General features: G+C 49.1%; 1 pseudogene; it reads left to right on the forward strand.

Annotated features, from left to right (window-relative positions):
* Window positions 1-637: 637 nt before the first annotated feature.
* On the forward strand, window positions 638-8,074 carry LOC133907216 (acyl-[acyl-carrier-protein] desaturase 7, chloroplastic-like; annotated as a pseudogene).
* The last annotated feature ends 5,187 nt before the right edge of the window (window positions 8,075-13,261 follow it).

Here is a 13,261-nt window from a genome sequence, read left to right on the forward strand (position 1 = left end):
CGTGTGCGTGTGAGGTAGCTCGAGTCTCGGTCGCTGGTTGGTTCAAAAAAAAATTCATTTTTTTGCTTCGGAACATCGATTTTGAAACCGGCTATCACTGCCGTTTCCAGTTAAGAACCGCATTGATAGCACTTTTAGTGCCGGAACCGGCACTGATAGTCGGTGACTATAAGTACCGAATAATCAGTGTCGGTTTAAGAACCATCACTGATGGCGATTTTGAACCAACATTGATGACCTATTATGTGGTAGTGTAAGTTCCCCTTTATTAAATTTGGACAAACTAAAAAAGAAAATCAGAAATTATTTGAATTCACATGAACAGACGAAGAATACGTAAAAGGCTGGCAAAATTAATATCATATATATATATGAAAGAACATGTAAAATATCATACGAAAGGACAAGGAGGTACTAGCGGCCTAGCTGCAACATGTGCGACTGGCCAACTGAAGACTAATAAGTTGGGAAGACGACGGACGAGGGCCGAATTCATGGCAAATTACTCACAAGCTGTATTGCTGTAGCATGCAGCCCGGTATATAAGAACGCTCGGACCTGGTGCAGCATATATGCAATAGCGCAAATTCACAGCGTTTAGTAGTGGAGTTGCACTCTCCTGAAACTGGCTTCAACGATGGCCATGGCGGCAACGTTGTTCAGGTTTGGCTATCCGCCCTACAGCAAACCTACTGCTCCTAGTAACTATTGCTACTGCAAGCCGCCATCAACAATAGCTTCCGATAATGGTGTCCTCGCGACCTGTCGCAGCAGCTCGTACGTCTGACGTCTCATGCATGGTGCAAGATTTCATAGCGGTAGCTTCGAAAAATGTACTAACGCGCAGTACTTTTGGAGTTGATCCACTCAATCAACTCTAACTCTCTTGTGTTTAACACAAACACACATGCACATACTCTTCTAGCTTTAGACTCCGACAGACCGGCAGTTTTTGGGATGCAACACACAGGCCAACACCCTTTTCATACATGTCTTTATATAAGTAAGCCTGATTACAATACTTAGACTCCGACACAGTAGTAGCTCATAACTGCTAATCCTTATTCTTAAGCCACTATAACCTATGCACCAACTAGACTCGCCACCATCTGCATGAAGCGGTCAACTCACCTGACCATGAGCCATGCCTCAGCAATGTGCTCAACTAACCATGCATATACTCATACACTAACTACTTGACTCAAAGCAAATAACATAGTGCACATGGATGTGACCAAACCATGCAGGCAACTAAACACAACGACACCAGAACTAAGCCTCGGTTTAGATGGTTAGTGGAGTTGGTTGTATCCCTACCCATTGGTATGTTTGATTCTGGTATGTCTCACTAAGGCAAGAATATTTTTAATGGTAGGTGACGTATTCGTCGATAGCGAGACGCTTGTGGTAATTATACTGATATCTTAAAAAGAAAGCTAAACACAACGACACTATAACTTGCACAAATCAATATTTGTAGTGCCAACAATTAAGCACAACACAACAACCGCGAACTATTACTAAATGACATGTGGTTAATATAGGCTAGTTCTGTTGCGTGATTATTGACGTGCGTGCTGAGTCCATGTGCAGGAGGTGCAGGAGTACCATGACTACAAGTACAGAGATTATGGCCGTCTCTGGACGGCGAGAGAAGAAGGACGAAGGGAAATGGCGGAGCTAGCTACCTGACGCTGGAGAGGCTGGATGTGCTGACGCAGCTGGAGCCGTGGGTGTAGGAGCCACGTGCTGCCGCTGTTCAAGCCGGTGGAGGCGTCATGGCAGCCGTCCGACATGCTGCCGGACCTGGCGGCTCTGGGCAGCGACGGCTTCCACGCGGCGTGCCCTGAGCTCCGCGCGGGGGCTGCCGGCGTGCCGGGCGAGCTCCTGGTGTGCCTCGTGGCCAACATGGTGACGGAGGAGGCGCTGCCGACGTACCAGAGCGTGCTGAACCGCCTCGAGGCCGTGCGGGACGCCACGGGAACGGACGGCACGGCCTGGGCGCGGTGGATCCGCGGGTGGTTCGCCGAGGAGAACCGCCACGGCGACGTGCTCAACCGCTACATGCACCTCTCCGGCCGCTTCGACATGCGCGAGGTGAAGCGCACCGTGCAGCGCCTCATCCGGTCCGGGATGGCCGTGCACGCGCCGGCGAACCCGTTCCACGGCTTCGTCTACGTCTTGTTCCAGGAGCGCGCCACGGCCACCGCGCACGGCAACACCGCGCGGCTGGTGGGCGCGAGCGGCGCCGGCGACGAGACGCTCGCGAGCATCTGCGGCCCCGTCGCCGCCGACGAGAAGCGGCACGACGGCCTACACTCACGTCATGGGGAAGCTCTTCGAGGCAGACCCGGACTCCGCCGTGCGCGCGATGGCGTACATGATGCGGCGCCGGATCGACATGCCGACCGCGTTCATCACCGACGGCCGCTGTCAGAGATCGCCGGAGTGTCGATGCCACCGCGTCGCCGGCGAGCTCAAGCGCCCGTGCACACAAACTCACGCGAACTCGTTGGAACACACGAAACACGATCTCGTTTGTGCTGCTGAAACTTAGCCCCCTTTTCTCATGATTCTATTGCTTATATATAGGAAACAAATACATCTAAATCGGGTCCATAACCCCCGACATGCACGCCACGCTCGTCATCGCACGAATGCCATCCCAGACGCCTGGAACATGGCGCACGACGCGCTCCCTCGCGAACACAGCGCGAGCCAGAGCCCCAAGACTCGCATGGCTTAACAACCAGCCATGCAACCACTAGCTAAACCGAGACAACAGCTAAGGCATCAACGGTGCACAAGAATTATTCAACAAATCTCCTCCTAAGTCTTGTGCACAAATTACTTACAAATACGAAGGCCGATCTTGGTACAGAGTTCTTCAAACTTGATCTTGCAGAGTGGCTTTGTAAGCACATCACCCAGCTGCTCATCAGTTCTGATAAACTCGACCTCAATCTGCCCATTCTGTGCATACTCTCTGATCAGATGAAACCTTGTGTCAATATGTTTGCTCCGATCATGATGCACAGGATTCTTGATCAGTGAAATCGTGGACTTGTTGTCCACCCTTAGCACTGGCTTGCTCACAACTGAATCCATTATCTCAGCTAGCAGTCGTGCCAACCAAACAGCCTGACAGGCAGCTGTTGCAGCAGCAATGTATTCAGCTTCACAGCTTAGAGAGCGCTACAACCTTCTGCTTTGCTGACTGCCAACTGATTGGACTATCCCCAAGGAAAAAGATGACTCCAGAAGTGCTCTTTCTGCTATCAACATCACCAGCAAGATCACTATCACTGAAGCCCAAGAGTACAGACTGATTTCTCTTCTTCCTTGTGTGCCAGAGACCCCAGTCACTAGTTCCAGCAATGTATCTTAGAATGTGCTTCACTGCTGCTATGTGCTCCTCATGGGGCTCCTCCATAAACCTACTCACATACCCAACTGAAAAAAGCCAAGTCAGGTCGAGTATTCACTAAGTACCTCAAACTCCCAACCAAGCTTCTGTACTCAGTAGCATCCACACATAGGCTGTCACTTTCCTTGCTCAACTTCAGTTTTGCCTGCATAGGCACTGCACAGGAATTGCAATCTACCATGCCAGCCTTCTCAAGAATCTTCCTTGCATAGCTTCCTTGAGACAGGGTGATACCCTCTCTGCATCCTGTTTCACCTCAATGCCCAAATAATATGTTAGTAATCCAAGATCACTCATCTTGAATATCTCTGCTATCTGTGCCTTGAACATCTTGATGCTGTAGCAGCTGGCCCCTGTGATTATCAGATCATCCACATAGACCCCTACTACAAGCCTCTCAGTACCAACACCTCGACAGTAGATTGCTTGTTCAGAAGGGCATTTCTTGAATCCCAGAACACCCAGTTTATCATCCAGTTTTTTATTCCAGGCACGAGGAGCTTGATGTAAACCATACAGAGCTTTGTGTAGTTTGAATACCTTGTGTTCCTGGCTAGGTCGAGCAAAACTCGGTGCTTGCTCCACGAACACTTCCTCCTGAAGGTCGCTGTTCAAGAATGCCATCTTGACGTCCATGTGATGGACTTGCCACCCTTCTTGTGCTGCCAGCGCCTGCAGTAGCCTCACTGCCTCCATGCGGGCTACTGGGGCGAACACCTCGTTGTAGTCGACGCCTTGACGCTGTGCGTGTCCCTTGATGACGAGCCGAGCTTTGTGTCGGACCACCGCCCCATGCTCATCCTTTTTCACCTTGAACACCCACTTGAGGCCAATGGCACGCCGGCCTTGAGGCAACTCAGTGAACGTCCAAGTTCGATTCTCTTCTATCGACCGCAGCTCCTCCTCCATTGCCCGGCGCCAGCACGCCTCCCTCTATGCCTGAGCCAGGGACGCCGGCTCCTCCGCGCTCACCGCGTATAGCCGTCTATCGCCAAGATCGCACACAGCATAGCCTGGTGGCGACCCTGGTCCCACGACATCCTCCACCGCTCAGAAACGCAGTGGCACATCCTCGTCGTGGTCGGCGTCCAGCTCCTCGCCCAGGTGTGGTGGCGGGGAGACAAATTGAACTCCTATTGGCGTCGCCGCTGGCGTGCCCGAGCCACCACGCCATGCTGGTGTCGAGGCAGAGGGTGACCCTGGCGTTCCCGTCTCCGCGCCCGACGTCTCCTCCTGATCGGCACGGACGGACCTGGTCGTGAACTCGATGGTGAAGATGTCATCGCCGCTCACCGTCGCCACGTCCTCTTCCTCGCCATGGGACCAGTCCCACTGGCCCTCCTCGTCGAACACCACGTCCCTCGTTACGTGAACGCGTCGGGTGACGGGGTCGTAGGCACGAAACGCCTTGGAGCCGCGCTCGTAGCCGACGAAGATCATCTTCCGGCCATGGTCTTCAAGCTTCTGGAGGTGTGGAGCCGTGTTTCGCATGTAGACGATGCAGCCGAAGGTCTTCAGATGGTGGACAGTCGGCTTCTTCCCGTACCACGCCTCGAACGGGGTCATCCCTTCAACGTTCTTCGTCGGACACCGGTTCAGGATGTAGACCGCGGTGTTCACTGCCTCACCCCAAAACCATCCCGGCAAACCCTTTGCCTTGAGTATGCTGTGGGCTGTGGCCACCACCGTGCCATTGCGGCACTCGACGACACCGTTCTGTTGCGGGCTGTAGGGTGTGGTGAGTTGACGACGAATGCCCTCGGCTGCACAGTGCTCGGTGAACTCCACTGAGTTGAATTCACCGCCGCAGTCGGTCCGGAGCGCCCCCAGCTTGAGCCCGGACTCGCCTTCCGCCCGCTTCTAGAAGTCCTTGATCGCCTCTACTGCTTGATCCTTCGAGGGAAGCGCCGCGACCCACATGTACCGGCTGCGATCATCCACAAGGAGCAAGAAGTACTTGTTACCGCTCGGCATTGCAGGTGTGATGGGTCCGCACAGATCACCGTGTACCAGCTCCAGAACGCGCCGTGCACGGTACTTTGCCTGCTCCGGGAACGATGTGCGCTGCTGCTTCCCGGCCAGGCACGCCTCGCAAAGCTGGTCCACCTGCTCCACCGTCGGCAGGCCGTGCACCAGCTCCTCCCGAGCCATCTTGCGCAGCGCGGCCATGTTGACGTGGCCCAGCCGCGCGTGCCACCGCCATGCCTCCTCCTTGCCGCGCGCCGCTAGGCAGACCGGCTGTGCAATGTCGATGTTGAGCACATACAGCCGGTTCGCCGCGCGCATGACCTTCGCCAGGAGCCGTCCACCAGATTCCCGGATCCTCATCACCCCAGCGTCGATGTCGACCTTGTGCCCACCTCATCGAGCTGGCCGACGCTCACGATGTTCGTCGTGAGCCGGGGAATGTAGTAGACTCCGAAGAAGGATCGATGTTCCCCATTCTTGCACGCGAACAGGACTGTCCCGCAGCCCTCGATGCGCGCCATTGAATCATCACCGAAGTGCACCGTCCCGCAGACTGCCGTGTCGAGCTCCGCGAATGCCGCCCGGGAGCCAGACATGTGATTCGTGGCCCCGGTGTTGAGGACCCACGACCTGGCCTCGCGATCCTCTTCTCCTCCAAGGTGGACAAAGACCTTCTGCTCCCGCAGGCGAACTGGGGCTTGCGGCCCCGTCTCCCTCGATCCAGATCCGCCATCAGCAGGGGCCTAGCCCGCCTGCTGTGTTGGGGCACCAAAGCGCCCGGAGGCAGTTGCCTCGCGTGGTGGAGGAGACGGCGAACGCATCGAGGACGAGCTCCAGGACGCGGTCGGAGAAGCTGGTGGTGGCGGTGTCATCTCGTCTCGTGGTGGCGGTGGTGTGGAGAGGCGGCGGATGCAGGGCGTTGACCTCAGCAGGAGAAGGGAGGCCTCCTCCTCTTCATGGACGACGTGGGCTTGCTCCTTCTTGGACAGCTGCGGGCACTCACGGGCCCAATGGCCCGTCTTCCCGCAACACCGGCACTCGTCCTTGCCGGGCCTGCCGGAGTTGTTCGCCGGCCCGCTGGACGAAGAGGACCTGGTGTTGCCTCCACGCCCTTTGCCACGCCCACGTCTTGTCCCGCACCGCGCAGAACTTCCGCCGGCGCCGCCGCTCCCTTGGTTCTCCGCCTCACGCCGTTTCCTCCTCGCAATCCACTCCTCCTCCGTCAGGTACAGCTTGCCGTCGAGCTGCATTGTCGGTGGTGGTGGCTCGAAGGCTTCCTCCGCAGCCTTTAACCACCCGGTGAGTTCGACGACGGTGAGTGTCTCCGTGTCGAGGAGGGTCTGGATCGCCAAGACGATCTGCTTGAAACGCGTTGGCATGCTGCGGAGCATTTTCTCCACCACCTTGGATTCCTCCACGACCTCGCCGAACTTCGCGAGTGTGGCCACCATGCCGTTTAGACGGAGCGCGTAATCTTCCACGGTCTCGCCGTCCTTGAACGTCGCCAAGTCGAATTGGCGACGCAGCTGCTGCGCCGTCGACTTCTTCACACGTTCGTCACTGACGCGCATCGTGGCGATGGCCTCCCACGCCTGCTTGGCCATCGGCTTGTCGGCGATCGTGGACACCATCTCCGGTGGGATGGCGCTGCACAACGCGTCGAGCGCCATCATGTCTTCCTGAGGGTCGACCCCACCCTTGTCCACCGCCATCCAGAGCGCACGGGCCTTCAGCTTCACCTTCATCAACAACGCTCAGTCGGAGTAGTTGCTCTTGGTGCGGACGGGGTAACTACTCCTGCTGCCCACCTCACGAATCACTCGCTGGACCACGACGTCGTCCTTGGTGCCGCTCGCCCCATCGCCCTTGCCATCGCCCTTCGATGGCGTCGGCCCCGTCATCAGTGCGTACTCGATTGCCCGGTCTTGATTCCAACGATGAAACCTCGCCGCGATCGACTCCCCGGCCGCAACCGGCTCTGATACCACTTGTCAGAGATCGCCGGAGTGTCGACGCTACCTTGTCGCCGGCGAGCTCAAGCGCCCGTGCACACAAACTCACGCGAACCCGTTGGAACATACGAAACACGATCTCGTTTGTGCTGCTGAAACTTAGCCCCCTTTTCTCATGATTCTATTGCTTGTATATAGGAAACAAATACATCTAAATCGGGTCCATAACCCCCGACATGCACGCCACGCTCGTCATCGCACGAATGCCATCCCAGACGCCTGGAACATGGCGCACGACGCGCTCCCTCGCGAACACAGCGTGAGTCAGAGCCCCAAGACTCGCATGGCTTAACAACCAGCCATGCAACCACTAGCTAAACCGAGACAACAGCTAAGGCATCAACGGTGCACAAGAATTATTCAACAGCCACCACGGCGATGACTTCTACGCACACTTCATTTCCATCGCGCAGCAGGCTCGCACGTACACGGTGTCCGACTACCGTGGCACCTGGATTACCTGATAAGGCAGTGGGGCGTGGAGGAGCTCGCGGGGGGACTCAACAGCGAGGGGAGGCGTGCGCGGGACTAATTGTGCGCGCTGCCGCGGAAGATCCAGAGGACGGAGGAGAAGGCCCATGATAGCGCGTCCAAGGCCCAAAAGTAGCCCACACCCATCCCGATTAGCTGGATATTTGATAGGCCTATCAGTGTCATTCTACCCTAATCCCGTGCTGGGCGGATCTAAGGAGGGGCTCCAGCCCCTTGCTCTTCGCAGCCAATGAAGCCCCCCCAAGCTATATTATTTTCTTTTGCGAGGAGTACGCTAAGTTGTTACTGCATTCCGGTGTTAATTAGTTCAGGTCAGGTATTTCATTGCTGTGTTTATCAATCTCTTCGTACTCCTATCAAGACATTTAGTGATTGATATCACGGTATGTTGTTTGGAACCTCATGTCTCGCTTTGCAAAATATAATGCCTATATGATTGATATTGTGACACGCATGTACTGCAAATTAAAAGCTCTAGCATCGTCTGGGAGGCATTATATTGATCCTTTGTAGCAAGTGTTGTGCTGCTCCTAACCTACTCACTGTTTCGACTTATGCACGGAATTATTGATTGATAAAGCACATTTAAATAGGACAATCATGAGAGTTTAGCAAAAAGGTGACTAAGCTAGTGTTGATGCATGGACTTATTAAAAGGGATTGGTGTCATCATAAGAAGGTTGAATTAAAACACCTAAAATTAATCGGCTCCAAAAATTTTACAAGATAAATCTATATTGATCTGTATCTAAATGTGTTATAGGTTCATCTAGTGTGTCTACTCTATCGTTCAAAAAAGTTTACAACATATAATCAATTCTAGCAAACTACTCTAGAAAAGTAAACATGCAAAGATAGATTGCAAGTATGTAAATGTAGAAATGTAAAGAAGATAGAGAAAGCAAACTCGATACAAAGAATTTTTATTATTTTATCTCATGGTATTGATAGCATAAGCGTCACCCTTAGTCCATGTTGCAGCAGATACCTAGGCTATTACTTCCAAATGGTATCCGGTCATGGTATTTGAGCCATCTAAGCCTCAAGTAGGTTGACTCATCAAGCCACAAAGGCGAAGCTCACCACAAGCCTCTATTCTTATCACTTGTTGTCGTCTTCACTTCGTAGCTTGAGCCACCAAGGTAAGGGCCTCTATGTTCATCTACAAGTGTCTTGTCGTCACTCCAGACCCAATCAAAGGGTCAACAAGCTTGAGCCACCAATGCTCATGGTGCCGGTGAGTCACCAAGACTTTAAGACACCGGTGTACCATTTGGAACAAGGTAGGATCACTGATGGATCAACTCTTTATACAGTAATACCTAGCAACAACTCTATCTAGGTTTAAGAGTACTAATTGCTCTCTAATCTTATGCTAATTGCTTTAGATGATCACTTATAGCACTTTGGTGACTTGGAAATCTTCTTAAGTGTATATGACCTTCTCTGGACTCATCCACACTCAAATGACCGAGTGTGGAGTATTTATAGCCTCAAACCAGCAAACTAACTATTGTCCCAACGGTCACATTTTTCGTGAATGCTGGATGTTCCGGGGTGCACCACTTCCAGCCACCGAACCATCCTGTGTGTATCCTCCACTCATAGCCTCCATTGCCAGCTATCACTAGCTGTTAACTAGCTGTTGTAGTCCTGTGAATCCTCCAGTGATTCCTCTGATGCAAGCGCCGGACCATCTGACGTGTATATCCCATTCTTCCACTGAACCAAAGGAAATCCCTCTGGACATTGCTTCGGCGAAGCCTCCAGTGTATACATCGGAAATCCGGTGTGTACAACTCTAAATATTCCTCTGAGAAACACTCTGGCGTGTACAACTTCAAATTCCCACTTCTGACAAAACACTTCGACATGTACGAGCCCTTCAGCGCCGAACCATCCAACATGTACAATTTTTTTGGGACTTGTCCAATTCATTGTAATCATTATCCCACGTCGGTGGCTTCTTCACATGTTGCATCCACGAGACTTACTAAAGCATATACTTGACAAACATATTAGTTCTATTGACTATGTTGTTATTAATCGCTAAAATGATATATATGTCCTAAAAGGGTCATGTTTGCTAAAATATCCCTCTTTTGTGATCGATGACAACACAACCAAAGCAAGTGGTAAATAATAAATTATATCAATTATAAATTACATAAATAATGAATGACAACAATTTTAAAGTGATCAATGTCTTACCACTTTACTTGGATGCATGGTAAGAACAACCAATAATACCAATTGTAAGAAAATCAATGATACTACTTGTAAGGAAAAGATCTCATTTTTGTCATGCCTTGTTCTTACTTTCACTTTATCCCTCTTTTGTTGTGAATGTCGTGGAGATAATTCTCCCCCTTTCTCCATCACCACTATCTCCCTTGATCGACCCATGCAAGAACTTATTGCTTTGCGTGCTTCTTGTCTTGATATCACTTGTAATACATCCTTGCACGCTTCTTGCATCATGCTTATCCCTTTGTTAACTATCTTGCATCTTGCTTTGGCTATCAAAATTCACCCCCTTTGTCAACAATCTCAAAATGGCTATAAACACATGTTGAACTTAAAGGAAAACGTTAGAACACAGTGGAGAGATATTTATGAACCATGATCTAATAAGATGATGCTACTTGTAGGAATCCAATTGAAAGGGTTATGTGGATACCATTTAAAAGAAGAAAAACATGTATCACAATTCATGAAAACCATATAATATGGTATAGACTCCCCTTATATATATGCATACATGTGATGAGACCCACTTGTAGGTATATAACAATATATGCACAACTAGATAATATAAAGAGATAGGAAGTTTAAGCTATATTATGCATGTGGGTAGCTTAAATGAACGAATAAATTGATAAAAATACCAATTGACGAATAAGCATTGCATACTTTCAGAGACATATAGATTACTCCATGAGACTACAAAAGGTACTACTTGCAACACATATTAGTCTCAAAATCACAACCCATAGTATATGCTCCCCCTAAATAGGTGCATACAAGTGTCGAATACTTGTGAGACATAGCACTTGTCATTGATAACAATGAGAAATTTATCCTAGAGATTGGACTCATGAAACATAAAGAAAACTACTTAAAAACAAGTACCATAAAAAAAACCTACAACTAATAAACTATATAGGTTGTTCATGGGTTAGAGAGAAACACAAATAATATACCATATGAAAAACCTACATTAGGCATTACAAGGAAATGAACTATGCACATGCAATCCTAGACAATGCAAAGGTACTGGATGCAAAATAAAATGCATGAACAAAAATCTAGCCACCATTACCTCTTTTACCTTTGGATGGGGGATTAGGGTATATTATGATCAAGATCTTTATCAATGCGCACAATCTTGTATATTTAGCTTCTTTGCTTGAACCTTTACTTCATCTTGTGTGCTAGGTCTCCAAATCCCCATAGTCGACCCGTGGACTTCAAGTTTTCTTTGGAACCTAAACTGATTGGGGCTCCTTTATATTGATGATGTCTTTCTTGGGCACCCAAATAGATTGGTTCTACCTCTGTTTCTTTCACCTAACCATGTGTGCAATCACTTTATCATTGTCCTTCTTATTAAGCTTGTAGTGGTTGCTCTTGGTCTTGATCTTGTAGTTGGGTTTGGTGTAGATGTTGAAGGTCTTGTTCGAGAGGTTCGTTGTCTTCTTCTTCTATCTTCTTTTTGACTTGCATTGGAAGGACTTATGGTATTTTTGATAACATTTGAAGCATATCATGGTAGACCCCTCCGCAAGCATGTTCACTATACTATCACGGTTATCTTGAGGAGGTTGGACATGATTTTTGCCCTTGAATCTTGCTAAATCCTTCTTTGTCACGTTCCAAACGCATACTCATGTCATTAAGCATAATCATGTATTATGAGCATCATGTTTAATTGTTGAGTACTTGCTAATTTCTTTTGATGGTTTAAAAATTTACTATGAGTTTAAAAGTGCCCGGCCTTAGAGTTTTCATTTGGTTTAAGTTCCACATAGACGTTGCGGGTGAATCCAATTTTATGGGTTCATCTCGCATTGTAATCCTTGCACCTAAATACATAGAATTTTTGAAGCAGTAGAACACCTCTTTGGGATAGTAAAATGCGGAGGCAAAGAATAGGATTTTCAGCTGAAATAATTCTTGCTTCTCTACCAAGTGGTCCCCACCACCTCCCCCTCCCTCTCTCCATTGCTGCAGCAGCTCTTCTCCCTCTCTCTCTCACTCTCACCCACATGCTCACTCTCGCTCTCCTTCCCAAATCGAGCAGCACAAGAGTGTTGCTGCTCTACTCTTCCCCTCCCAAGCTCTCTTTCACTCTCCACCAAAAATCTGCCCTTAAGAAGCAAAAGTTAGGTATGCATGTCACACCAAGGTGTTCCACACCTCACTAGCTTCCCATCCATCCAATTCTTTCTCACATACATGAAGATTTGAAGGAGTGCAAATCATTTTCATCACACCTCATTTTCCTAAAATTTCAGCATGTCTTCTTCATCTCCTCCAAGCTTTTCCCTCCGATTCTTCCCCAACTGACGGTCATCAGCCTCAAACAAGACTTTGGGTGAGTCTCCCAGGTTTTATTGGTGAGAATTACGTGTTTGGGTTGGTTGGGTTTGAGTTTAGGAGCTACGTTCTTGAAAATAGCGATGCATGTTCGTTCTTGAGGCAATAAAGCTAGAATGGATGTTTAGATGAGGTAGAGTGCATGATTCATGTTTGTAGAGTGGGTAAATTAAGTCTAGAACCAATGCTTTAGTGTCTATGCATGTTTAGGTGGGTTGGGTTGAGACATGCAAGTTGAATCAGCCGATGAATCATCGAAAAACTCACGTTTTGCTAAAACCTGAAAGTTCCAGATTAATCCGAGCATTTTTTAACCGAGAACCCTCACCCGGAACCTCACCTAGAGTTTCTTATACCCGAAACTTCCGAGTTCAACCCGGAACTTCTGGAATGTACTGTTCATCAGACGTTTTTCCTTTTTTGTTTACTTTGCTAATAGCTTGTATATTTTGTAGTTAATTCATACGAACTCAAAAAATCATGAAACTAGTTATGTTAGCATCATATTAGTATGGACTACATGTTAAAAATGTTGTGACTCAGTAAATTATTTCTGATAACTAATTAATTAATAAATGTGTTTTGACTTAATTAAATCATAGTTAATTAATACCATATCCTAAAATTATGAAACCACTTTGATAATTTATGTTATAATTAGTGCTATCTATAAAAAATTTATCTTGGTATGTAAGTGTTGTTTACATCGTGAAGCTCATTTAATCTTGATAGCTAGCTTAATTAATGTCCTTTTTGAACAGAC

This window comes from Phragmites australis, chromosome 24 (assembly GCF_958298935.1).
Source record: "Phragmites australis chromosome 24, lpPhrAust1.1, whole genome shotgun sequence".
Classification (NCBI taxonomy): Eukaryota; Viridiplantae; Streptophyta; class Magnoliopsida; order Poales; family Poaceae; genus Phragmites; species Phragmites australis.